Source organism: Vipera ursinii (assembly GCF_947247035.1).
Source record: "Vipera ursinii genome assembly, chromosome: 7".
In the NCBI taxonomy this organism is placed as follows: Eukaryota; Metazoa; Chordata; class Lepidosauria; order Squamata; family Viperidae; genus Vipera; species Vipera ursinii.
This window is the reverse complement of record NC_139521.1, coordinates 32,539,351-32,553,261: the sequence shown is the minus strand read 5'-3', so window position 1 is coordinate 32,553,261 and position 13,911 is coordinate 32,539,351.

Genomic DNA, 13,911 nt, shown 5'->3' with positions numbered 1-13,911 from the left:
CTTGCACTCTTATGATGGAATAACTAGATTATTAACTTGTATAAAAGATAATAAATAAAGCAACATTAAAAGGGGAAAAATTAAATCTTGATGCATTCTGAACTATGCTTTGACAGCTTGGACAAAATATTTACCGTATTTCTAAAATATAACAATGTATTTCTTTAAAGAGTGATACAGATCATGCATATCCAGGAAGCAGATCACCAAATATAATAATTGGTTGTACTCAAAGTCTAGTGTAATGTTTTAGCTGATTTCTGCTTTATCTTCTAAAAATAAATTAATACTTCATACTTTTGCTATCTGTTTTTTCCCCTCATATAGTTGAACCAATTTCAAGAAACAAGGGTCATGTCTATAGATACCAAGAAAATTCTACAGTATTTCTCTCTGTTTGAAGTTTTATTGAAGTTTATTATAACATAAAGTACAATGAAAATAAAGATTAATAAAAAGTAGCAGTGTTTCTTAACCTTGGCAACTTTAAAGTATATGGACTCCAGTTTCCAGAATTTCCCAGGCAGCATGCATTTGATGCTACTCATCTCTTTCTCTAGACATGTGCACAAAGTTCCTAGATATCAATTTCCTAATACAATTTCTTTACTTGAGGCTCAATAGATTCTTAAGTCCTGCATGAATGGAAGCTAGATTTTTTTCATAATTTGTTCGAAATCAACTCTACTTTTCTGTATATCACAAGACCATGAACACATATTGTAGTTCTGTTTTGAAGTTACAGGAGCTATTTTGAATTACGGTACCAATAATTAATGGTTTGATTTCTTGCCATGATGGGATGAAAACTGATAAATAAATGAAGCTTGGCCTAAAAGAGCTTAAGATAATGTGTATAATACAAACAACTCCAAATTCAAAGTAAATATATTCAGGAAATGCTGGCATCACCCATTTTGCATAAGCATTCCAAATGCAGCCTTTAGTCATACCTACCTATAACAAGGTTCCTACATATCAAAAAGCTGGTCCATCCCTGTGTATAGGTGTCCTTTCTTCCAATACTACTTACATCTATGCCAGGGTATGATCAAGAACATAGGATTGTTTCAGCAGTCCCAAGAAGATTCTCCACCCATTAGCACTCATTTCCTCAGGTGACCCTGAGGATACAGATAAATCCCCAAGTGGCCTCAATGACTCTCAGAGAGCTAACAACCAGATGACTGTAAAGAATATAAATCCTTTCGTTCCCCACTATTCATTCTGAACTGAAGAAGGATGAGAAGTGAAATGTTTTCAAGGAAAAACACAAGAAAGTCCAGTTGCCTTTTGAAAAGCACCTTTGAGACAACCATGACCTTTGATCAAGAAGATAGCAATCACAATGAGTCAACAGAAGTTCTGGCTGCTTTTTAATGTGTGTTGTATAAAACAATTGGGTGCAATTTCAATTATATCACATTGGGTGCAAGTTACACTTTCTTAACTGTAATCTGCAGACATTCCTGAAGTATATGTTGACACAGAATGTATCCCTGGTTTGCAACTGAAATAAACATAGATTCTAATTTCCTGCACATTCATAATAACAAATTGAGATATTCTTAATATGAACATATTGAGTAGAAGCATTGTTTTAATATCTGCATTTTTGAAATTAGGAACTAATGTAATAGCCCTCATTCTTTGGAAGTATTCCTTTGCAAGTAGAGGTCATTCTCCAAAGGCAAACCTGCAGCATTTCATCTACTGTATTTTGGCTTCTATCTGTCCCTGTAAATTAGCATGGAACCCACAGTGCTGTATGCTATCTTTTTTCTTATTGTGATGCTATAAATATTATTGATTGATCATGTTTCTGTAGCTCTTCCTCTGACTTTATGGTAGCAAATATTGGCTATCTTTTTTCATCTTCTCAGAACTGCCAGAGATAGTGACTTGATCCTGAGAACCCCTGGTGTGCTACAAAGCTGAATGAGATTTGCAAACCAAAATTGTCTGTGTACAAGATGACTTTTGTTTGAAGGCTCATCCTGTCTCCTATTAGCAAGAAGAATCAGGCTTCCCCCTCCCCCCCATGGGGGAGATAACCGAGAGGAAAGATTGCCAGAAGGAAGCTCTTCAAATTATGATTTCAATGTAATATTAAACTACACCGCATAAAGGTATCATAGGATGCCATATGATTTCCTGTTGCTTAAAACAGAGAGTCATTTTGAAGTTCCTTGAGTTTGATTGTTTTGAAAAACTGTTCATCCTTTCTGTTCACTCATGTAACTTATGAGCAATACTGCAAAGCTCAGAAGATCAGGGATGAATAAAAAGGAGATCATGATACAGAAGGAATATAACTGAAAGATATGGGATTTCTTATTCCTCCTGTAGTCATTATAGCTCATCCCAATGACTGTATATCATCACTGAAAGGTAACAGTGGCAACTCCCTACTCCCTACGAGTTCCTCATAGAAAGGAAAATATTCTTATGTAGCAGCTAAATGGGGCATTCAATGAATAGGAATAAAGTACTTATTTAGACTTTCTGCTGAGGGAAAAGTCAGTCTGGCACGAATCCTTTGTTTTGTATTCTTTGTTTTGCATTCCCTGTTCCAGGATGGAAGATTTGAGCGGAGGTTCATCCTATAAGAGCTGAGAAAGAAATGCTTACAGAAGGCTCTGGAATTAAGCAATATTCATCCATATAAAGAATGCACTTTCTTGATTCATACACAACTTAGAAGATAAAAATAGTGTAGCTATCATAATTTTGAACTGAAAACTTCCCAGGAGACTGCTAAAGGCCGTTTCCCACTCGTCTCTTTTTTAAACTCTCACTCGATAATATGCTTCTCTTAGATCTAATTTGGTAAAAAAAACCTTGCATTTTGCCAAATGGGCCAACATGTCTTTCATTAAAAAGGAGGGGGTACATATTCGCTGACCCCGTTTAACCCTTTAAAATCAACACACAGCCAGGGCGACCCATCTTTCTTCTCTTTCAAAAGCGCAGGGGCAGCTACACAGGATTTTGCTGGCTGAATGAATCCTCAATGTACTCTATCAACTCTTTTAATTCACATGGAGTCATTGAGTACATTTTTGGCTTGGGAAGTTTAGCTCCTGGCAAAATCTCAATGCCACAGTCAGTCGTTCGGTGGGGAGGCAGGATGTCACATTCTGTCTCACTGAATGCTTCAGTTAATCCTCGATACTCGTTTGGGATAAGCAGCATCCCAGGCAGAGAGCCTGCGATGGTTTTTAGGGACTCAAGGGACTGTCCCTGGTTTTCACTTGTGCTGCTAGCAGGGGTAGGAGGTAATGGTCCCGTCGCTAATCTTAAAGTCCTCACTCCATTTTCCCACCAGATCATGGGTCACCATTTGTCAAGTCAAGCCAATCCCAAAATTACTGCCTCAGTCATTTTTGGGACCACTATGAAGTGGATGAGTTCCCAATGCTCCCCCACCTCTAGGCATACTGGTTCGGTCAAGTGTGTGGCAGGAGCCCCTCCTATAAGAGATCCATCTACCTGTTCAAACCTCATGGGTATGGGCAACAATTTGGCACAAATGCCTAACTTAAGCACTGTGGGGAAGTTGGTCAGGCATCAGGTGTAGCCTGAGTCAATTAAAACACGTAAATCCATATGTGGTCCTGTCTTAGGGACTAAGAGCTTTGCAGCAAAAGCAAAAGGTGGGTCAGGCTGACTCACCATCGGGCATCTTCTCCTTCATCATCACTGTCATAAGGAGTAGGCATAGGCAAGCGTTCCACCGGGGGTTCATGTTTCCCCTGGGGAGGAAAAGTAACCTGTGCAGCTTGCTCCTGGCTGAATCAATCGGACTTCTCACACACTGGCCGGGGTTTTTTCTTTGGTTTTGTAGAAGCAGTAGGTGCACTCTTAGTTGGAGGAAAAGGGACTGGACAGTCATCTGCTCGGTGTCCAAGCTGCCCGCATCTAAAGCATTTGATCGGGGGTCCAGTAGGTGCTCTAAGAAAACCAGCGGTCATGGCAGGTGGAGGGCGTTGGGGCACCTGATGCCTTTCTTGGCCTCACCTTGGTCTGGATTCTGTTGCTGTAGGTCTTTGGTAGCAGTCTAGTTTGATGTATACATTTATAGCCAGGCGGTACCATTCATGAAGTTGGTCAGGAATCCCTCTGTAGGTGCATGCTTGGAATAAAACATGGTCCAAACCGGCTTTGAAGTTCAGTGATCATTCAGGCCACTGCCCATCCACCTTTCAGAATTCCCTTATGTATTCTCTCGCTGGGCGGCCCCTCTGCTTCAAATTGTGGATGTCCTTTTCAGCATGTAGGGCTTGGGATTTGTCTTTGAATCTGGCTCTCAGCTCACACATAGATTGATGTCCCACAGCTCTGGTGCCTGCTTGTCATGTAGGCCAGTCACTCACTCGACCACTCCCCCTTCTAAGTTCACTGCCATGGCATCAAGCATTCTGGCCCCATCCAAATAAGCATGGGCATAATGATTCACGTGAGCCCACGATTCAGGAAGAAGGACAACTTCTTGGGGTCCCCATCAAATGCGGGCTTAATTGGGGGTGGGTCCACAGATCACTGCCACCAGTAAGCTTGCTATATGCCTGGCTGCTGGCATTGGGATTGTGGAAGGGCCCATCCCTGGAAAGTCCTTGGCTGGGGTCCTGGGCTGGCAGGGCCTCTATAATGGTCAGGGCTTGACCAGTATTCTGGGCTTGATGTTAAGGCTGGTCTGGGTAGAGGGGAGATGGCACGAGCCATTGGTATGGGACTGGGGCTTCGCTGTGGGGGTGGACACTTTTGGGGACCTGTCATCTCGTCCACTGGATATCACCTGGCGGGTAATCGGCTTCACTTCCCCCATCTCGAGTTGATCAAACTTCTCCCTCAAGCGTTTGACGGAATGACTGTGGATGGCAGTCAGGTACCTGCATTCCCCAGACCAGCATTGCCGAGTCTTCTCTTGAGCAATGCCAGATCCCTCGTCCATAAAACTGACGAATTACAGCTGCAGTTGGCAGCATGCGGACTTCTCCGTGAATGTTGTGTGATGGTTGTCACGGAGACCTGGCTACATCCAGACGTACCGAATGCAGCAGTGGAGCTGACAAGCTGAGTCATTCACTGCTCTGACAGAGATAAAGGCTCCGGTAAGAGCAAAGGAAGAGGACTCTGTATATACATTGTGACTGGTGTGCCAACAACAGATTGGTGTACACATATTGCTCCCCAGTTGTGGAACTGATGACTGTTATATGTAGGCCTTTTTATCTGCCTAGAGAAATTACTGTGGTAATTATTACAGCTGTTTATGTTCCACCTGATGCCAATGTCAGCACGGCACTTTCCAAGCTGTATGATGTCATCACCAGGTAGCAGAAAACTCACCCAGAGGGCGCTCTTGTCGTGGCTGGGAACTTCAATCAAGCTTGTCTGAAGACAGTTCTCCCGAAGTTTGTACAGTACGTGCAAGTTCCCACCAGAGGGAAGAACACTTTAGACCACGTGTACTCTAATCTGAAACAGGCATACAGAGCTTTCCCACTCCCCCACCTGGGTACATCCGACCATCTTTCACTCCTGTTGTGCCCAAAGTATGTCCCTCTCAGGAAAAGAACTCAGGCAGTCATGAAAAGGGTCAAAACCTGGCCAGTGGGTGCTCTCAGCCAGTTTCAGGACTGCTTTGAAACCACTGACTGGAGTGTATTCAAAAAACAAGATCTGAATGCATACACAGATGCTGTACTCTCTTATATTAGAACATGCACTGATAGTGTAACAACAGAAAAGTGCATTAGAGTTTACAGGAACTGTAAACCCTGGATGACTGCAGACATACGAACACTCCTGAGAGCCCAGGATTCTGCCTTTAAGGCAGGGGACAGGGACACATACAGAGAGGCCAGGGCAAATCTTAGAAGAGGCATTAGGATGGCGAAACAGCAATATAAACACAAGTTGGAGAACCACTTAACAGACAACAATCTGAGGCAAGTGTGGCAGGGACTGCAGCACTTAACCAACTACAAGGGCAGTACGAGGAGCATGGTTAACACCGATGCCTTGTTGGCTAAGGAGCTGAATATCTTCTTCGCTCGCTACGAGGTAAAAAGACCAGACCCCATAGCTTCTGCTGGCCGGCCTTCTGATTTTCAGCAACTCACCCTATCTGAAGACCAAGTGAGAACTGTATTGAAGGCTGGGAATCCCAGCAAAGCTGCAGGCCCAGATGGGGTGCTGGGGATAGTGGTTAAGAATTGTGCCGACCAATTAGCAGGGGTCCTGACAAGGATTTTTAACATCTCCTTGCAAACAGCATGTGTACCATCATGCTTGAAAGCAGCTACCATTGTCCCAGTCCCCAAGAAAACTGCAGTTGAGTGTCTGAATGACTACAGCCCTGTTGCATTAACGTCTGTAGTCATGAAATGCTTTGAAAGACTGGTTCTCCAACATCTCAGGACATGCCTCCCACTGGATTTTGATAAACATCACTTTGCCTACAGGGGGAACAGGTCGACAGACGATGCCATAGCTACTGCTTTACACTCTGTAGCAAGTCATCTTGAGAAACCTGGAAGTTATGTCAGGATGCTTTCTGTTGATTATAGCTCGGCTTTCAACACCATTCTGCCGAGCACTCTCATTGAGAAGCTGACTGACTTGAAATTTTCCCCCTCCATCTGCAATTGGATTCAAGACTTTCTTAGGGACCGGTTACAAACAGTAAAGGTCAAATCTGTTTTGTCCACCCCCATGAAGCTTTGCACTGGCTCACCACAGGGCTGCGTGCTTAGCCCCTACCTGTACTTTTTGTACACATATGACTGTGTATCATCCGACCCATCTACTGCGATAATTAAGTTCACAGATGATACTACCATGGTGGGTCTTATTACAGGTGGGGATGAGACAGCATACAGGGCAGAGGTACAAAAACTATCCATATGGTGTTGTAACAACAACTTGCACCTGAACATCGGCAAGATGAAAGAGATGGTGCTAGACTTCTGGAGGAAAAAGGAGGAACCTGCCCTACTTTACATGGGGGAGGACTGTGTGGAGAGTTTCCTCCTTTAAATTTCTGGGAGTCTACCTCTGCGAAGATCTTACCTGGAAAGTTAATACAACCCAGGTGGCCAGAAAGGCCCAACAGAGGCTTCACTTTCTCAGGGTCTTGCAAAAGAACAGGCTAGAACAACGGCTTATGACCCTCTTTTACCGGTCTACTATAGAGAGCATCCTCTCATATGGTATTGTGGTTTGGTATGCTGGTCTGACAGCCGCGGATAGGAAGGCATTACAGAGGGTGGTGAGCACAGCACAAGACATTGTGGGCTGTTCCCTGACACCACTGGATGACATCGCCAGGGCTCGCTGCCTTGGAAGAGTGACGAAAATTCTCAGAGATGACTCACACCCTGGACGGTATCTCTTTACTCTCCTACCATCAAGTAGGAGATATAGGAGTATAGCCAGCCGTACCAACAGGCTGAAGAACAGCTTTTATCCATGGGCTATTAGGCTTTTGAATGGGAAATAATTTTATAAACTTTATGCATAATTGACTTGCGAGGCCGGTGTGTTGTGCAATTAGTTCACATGGTGCAATAAGATGGAGGGTTTGTTTCACTGTAAGTTGGGGGTGGGGGCATGAAGGGAGGCTCAATCTCAATGTATACATGGTTGTACTTTGACAATAAAAGGTTCACTCATTCATCCCAAATGGCCAGCCACTTCATCTTTCTCAGCACAGGTGAGTGAGACGAAATAATTCAGTTTCTGTAGCCTTAAAGGTGCTTCACTGTGGCAGGGCAGCATCCAATCACCAAATCCCTCCAAGGGTCAGTGCTCCTTCCTACTGCATCAGCCTCTCCAGTGGGATCTCTCAGGCTTTCGGTCTTGCTTCGGCTGCAGGGGCTGCACTCTCTACCTGGGCTGTAGCCTGCATTCCATCTGCCACCATCACACCAAGGCTAGTGGCCGATTCCCCCTTCTTCTCCATCTCAATGTCTTCACTGAGTCTTTGTCACCCTCCCAAAAGTTTAGGTAGGTGACCAGGTTCTGGACGCCACATTTTAATTTTTTTGGAGTCTTGGTTTAATGATATGGTTCCAATAGATGAGACCAGTAAAAACAAAACTCCAAGGCAAGAGGTTTCCTTGAAGAACATATTTATTGGCTACAAAGTATCAGCACAATCAAAAGTGAAACTAAGATTGAAGTTCCCTCCCAAAGGTTACAATGTTGCAAAGTTGAGCTTCCCACCCTAGCACTATGTCATAAACCACATTTCACAATAGCCTACTTTGGCAGGCTTTCTAACGGAAGGCTCACCCTGCCAAAACTCAGGCAGCAATGACCTTGGTTCTCATGGGACAATTTATTTTGTCTAACCTTAAAAGCACACATTCCCCCTCCCATACTGTAGCAACCGAAAACAAGCAGAAATGGCTTCAACCAAATTCATTGCAGCATTGACAATCAAATTCAAATAAGTTATTTTAGAGAGGTCACTTCAGGCATAGGTTTGGTATGCAGCTGCATTCCATTCCCAGTTGGTTGTGCTTGAAGACTTATATACCACTTCACATGCTTTACAGCCCTCTCTCAGCAGTTTTTAGAGTCAGACTATTGCCCCCAACAATCTGGGTCCTCATTTTACCGACCTCGGAAGGATGGAAGGCTGAGTCAACCCTGAGCCAGTGAAAATCAAACTGCTGGCAGCCGGCAGTCAGCTGAAGTAGCCTGCAGTATTGCATTCTAATCACTGCACCATCATGAAACATCTACCTCTCTATTATGGTGCATAAATGTTACACAGAAAGTGACTTCTTGTTCTTGGAAGCTAATCACTGTAAAGCTAATCACTAAGTAATCATCTTTTCTAAGCGGAACAATTAAGACTTGATCTCTGTGAGCATGAAATTAATAATTGTGAAGTCTCAAACAGGTTAGAAAGAAATACCAATAATTTCCAGATTCTCTGTAATCACTTGTTATAAAAAGAGCAAGTCAACAGAACACAATTCTAATTATGACCTGTTTTTTGGGTAAGCTTTATTTATGATTGCAATTTACCTTAAAGGTTCTGGAATCAAAACCTGAGATATACATATAGATAAAATGGAAATATTTAATTTTCATTTTTTGGCAATGGGTAATATATGTTATTAGAAGAAAAGTGCAATGAATTATTGCTTGCAATACAACTATTGCTGTATTAAACTGTATTTGTATTAAAGTTATACTCTCCCCTTACTCATTCAACTACATGCTGAATATATACTGAGGAAGCCTGGATTGGAAGAATATGCACATGGTTTTAAAAGGAGGAAGAAACATCAATAACCTGTACTATGCTAATGACACTAACCTGGTAGCTAAAAATCAGAGTGATCCAGAAGCTCTATTAATGAAAGTCAAGGGACACATTAAAAATATGGAACTGAGATTACATACCGTATAAAGAAAAGGAAACTACAAACAATGGGTCCAGAAACCCAGCCTCAGAAGTGACAATGAAGATGTAGAAAGTCATGTAGATGATGAAATTACCGTAGATTCCGGCGTATAAGACTACTTTTTAACCCATGAAAATCTTCTCAAAAGTCAGGGGTCGTCTTATATGCCGGGTGCTGAAACTTTAGGGACAGGGCTGGCTGGAAAACCTGGAGTGGATCTTCCATTTAGTCTGCACAGGGAAAGCGGGACCAATTGGAGTAGAAGCTGCAGTCTGTGATTTTTTACAGGCTGGGGTCTGGGCTTTTTTCCTTCTAAAGTTGAAGAGCAGCTGTAGGCAGGTGGGGAATGCAAAAGCAACTTGAAAGGCAGGTGGGGAATGCATAGCCAGAGCAGCAGCTTAGCTCTAAGGACACATTTGACTCAGGAACTGGGCGGGCTGGCTGGAAAACCTGGAGCGGATCTCCCATTTGGTCTTTTTTTTAAATCCCATTTATATTCCACCCTTCTCCGAAGACTCAGGGCGGCTTACAATTTAAAGCACAAATCAATGTGCTTAGCAATAGCCTTCATTCTATGTATATGCCTGCCTATTAGAACTTTCACCCCCCCACACAAGCAGCATTATTACAAAGTCATCTTATTGCTCCCAACAATCTGGGTCCTCATTTTACCTACCTCGGAATGATGGAAGGCTGACTCAACCTTGAGCCTGGTGGGATGAGAATCTGCACTAATTGTAGGCAGCTGGGGTTACTTAAGGCTCTGCGCAGGGAAAGCTTTAGAGTGAATTAGGAAAAGTGAAAAAGTGAATTAGGAAAATAGGAAAAGGGTTGCTGGAATTGGGTACGTGTAGTTTAACTAAGAGAAGGGTGAGGGGTGACACAATAGCAGTGATCCAATATCTCAGGGGCTGCCACAAAGCAGAGGGAGCCAAGCTATTCTCCAAAGCACCTGAAAGCAGGACAAGAAGCAATGGATGGAAACTAGTCAAGGAGAGAAGCAACCTAGAACTAAGGAGAAACTTCCTGACAGTTAGAACAATTAACCAGTGGAACAACCTGCCTCCAGAAGTGATGAATGCTCCAACACTGGAAGTTTTTAAGAAGAGACTGGACAGCCATTTGTTTGAAATGGTATAGGGTTTCCTGCCTTAGCAGGGGTTTGGACTAGATGACCTCCAAGGTCCCTTCCAACTTATTATTATTATTATTATTATTATTATTATTATTATTATTATTAATCCACTTGCACTGTTTTATGTTTACATGTTTGATGACAAACAGCCTTATGTTTATAAGTGACAGTTTTCCTACTAAGTACCTGCATGTCATAAGCATTTGAATTAAAATTACCATATTAAAATCAAATCTGATGTTTTTTAATTTTTATTTGGTGTGCGTTGGAAGAGGGGTAGTCTTATACGGCGAGTATAGCCCAAACCCTATAATTTAACAGGAAATGTAGGGGGTCGTCTTATACGCCCAGTCGTCTTATATGCCGGAAAATACGGTATTTAGAAAAATTGCAAAAACACAATGTGTAGAAGCAGACCTTGAGCCCTAGAAACAAGAAGTTATAGAAAAATACTTAGATTGGCTCCGTCTGACTGCCTGTGGTATAAAAGGAAGGGAAGGAAAATGTAGTCAGACGTACAAGTTTCTGTTACTATGGTATAATTCAATAAAGTATATAGTGTTCTTATGGAGTCTGTTTCCTCATCTGGGCAACCTCAAAGGGCTGATAATATTGAACTGCTGGACAGCTTCTGCTTTTTATAATCCACTGTCTACAGTAAAAGAACCAGCAATCAGGAAATAAGCTGCAAATTAATAGTAGTGTAGCAATGGACACTTCGTTAAAAGATATTCAAATGCTGTGTCTTGTCTATATTTTTAAAGATCAGAATCACACAGGAAATTGTTTTTTTTCCCCCTGTGGCACATTATAGAAGTTGGACTTTGAAGAAGCAAGATAGAAAGAATATTGAGGCTTTTGAACTTTGGAGTTGGAGAAAACTCCTGAGGATATCACGAATAGCCAAGAAAAGCAACAGAATAGATCACAGAACAAATCAATCCAGAGTTTTCATTTGACGTGCAAATGTTTATAATATTTTTCACACAGTACACAAAGACCTCTTTAAAAATCTATAATGCTAGGAAAAGTAGAAGAAAGATCACCAGCAGCAAGGCAAATAAACTTGTTTACACGGCTGTTGGAAGAGTTGAAGTTCCAGGTTGGGAGAAGGCCTACCTGTGTGATTGCTAAGAGGTGAGACTGACTTAATGGCACATTATAACTAAATAGTTATTAAAAATTATATCATTATTCTCTTCAAATAAAGCAACATTCTGTGCAAATGTCTGGCCCTCAAACTTTTTACACTTATAGAAATCACCAGTGCACAGATATGAAGTATTTCTTTTCCTCTCAAGTACCTTTTATTTCTAGAACAAAGAATAAATCAAACAATGAAAGAGCTTTTTTTTAAAAAAAGGAAAGAAAAGGGCAAAGAAATTATCTGAGATTTATGTTGCCTTCACCTATACTTCAAAACACAGCCTTAGTATAAAGGTGGCTTTAAAGAGGCATGTTTTAGTAACATTGTCATAGTCCCAGTTAGAGATTAACATCCTCCTTTCCTCACTCTGTAAAGGTTATGGCAGGGGTTCTTAAACATTGTGATGCTGTGACCCCTTAAAATGATAAACGGATTTGTGTGATTCTTTTTTTATATATATAAAGAATGAGCTTCACTTTGACAGTAGTGAATGGGCAAGCTTCCAATTCATCATGGAGTATGGCCTTCATCTCATTTCTAATCTCCTTGACCCAGGCAGAATGAGATTGCTGTCAGAATGTGGTTGCTCTGCCACCTCATCCAGGCAGCATTAAGGCTACAGGGGTGCTACATGGAGTTTTTGGATGCCATGCTCCTAAGAATGAAACCCAGATTGTACATTGTCTGACTTATAAAAGTGTGTGCCTTCAGGAAGGAAGGAAAACTTCAAGAATGATAGCAATGAATGGCTACAGCCATTTTGAGAAGTACCTATTATATATTTCCTTATCTAGCACAGTGGCTCAATTGATAATAGATTTAAGTATCATTTGAAGTTGAAGCACAGAAATAGCTTGCATTTATGATTGTCTAGCAAAACTTCAACTCTGCAGGTACTGCCTTAACAATTCTTAAGATGCATTTTTAAAACACAATGTTTCTCAGGCAGTCAAATCACATTCTTCTTCAGGTAATCATATTTAATAAAGTAAGTTATTATCAGCACTCTGGGTGTATCAGATGGTAAACACGACTAGATCAGCTAAATCTACTTTATTGTAAGGCTGCATCAACAGAATCCTGCAAGTCTGAAGATACAAACTTCCTGCTATTACTTTTAACCATTGGATGAATTAGGACAGGTGCTTCCTAAGTTTCTTTCTCAATTATTAAGAAGCCCTTGGGGGCTCCCTCTTCTCTTGTCTCATTGTTTCCTAGACAGCATCTCTTTTTCTTGTCCCCACAAGGTCATCCAAGCATTCCATTATAGTTACATATAAGTGTATTTATTCAATGTATTTTGCAAATTTGTAATTATAGCAGTACATGTATATCTATACCAAAACCTGCTCATGTATGCACACCACAAATGCATCATCACAGATGAATTACTACTTGCATTAGACAAATATATGGTACATAGCATTACACAGTGGGTTATGCCAAATTGATTTAAAAGAAATAACCAAGCGACTCATTTTAAACAGTAATAGGTGGCAAAAAAGAGGCACCCTGCCTTTATTATGTTTCGAATGCCCTGGTTCCTATATGATATGAATCTAACAGCAAATGAACTCACATATAAGAGTAGTCTGTTGTAAAATCTAGTTTAGCCCCCATGGGTTGTTTGCCATTAGGCACACTGGTCACTGTTTTAGATGATGGTGTTTTTATGGGGATAAAAACAGCTCCCTTGATGCTTGAGTTGTTCAGCCGTTCTCTTGAACAAAAACGCTGTATATACTATTCAGCCAGATTTGTACAGTAGTCCCTAATCTGGCCAGTTGTACCCATAATTTAAATCAGCAGCATTGTGTCCCTGCAATCCTAATGCTTTTCTATGATTACCCAGTGCTAATCTTATCTGTTGTTTGATTGTTCCAACTATTTATGTCTTAATGGACATAATTTCACCAGGATTGTCTTCTTTGGTCCTTGTAAGCTGATACTTGTGTAATCAGTGATAATATCCAGCCACCTTGTCTTCTGTGAGCATCTTTTTTGATTGCCTTCACATTATATTTCCAAAATAGCTGAGCTTTAGCTTTATTAGCACCTCTAGTGAGCACTCTTTTCTTTATCTAGTACTGACTAAAATTCTTACAGCTAAAGTATACTCCACATTTTTTCCAGCTTCTACTTTTTCAAAGGCATATTTTTCTTTATTCAGCTTTCAAGCTGCGTAAATATAACGGAGAAAA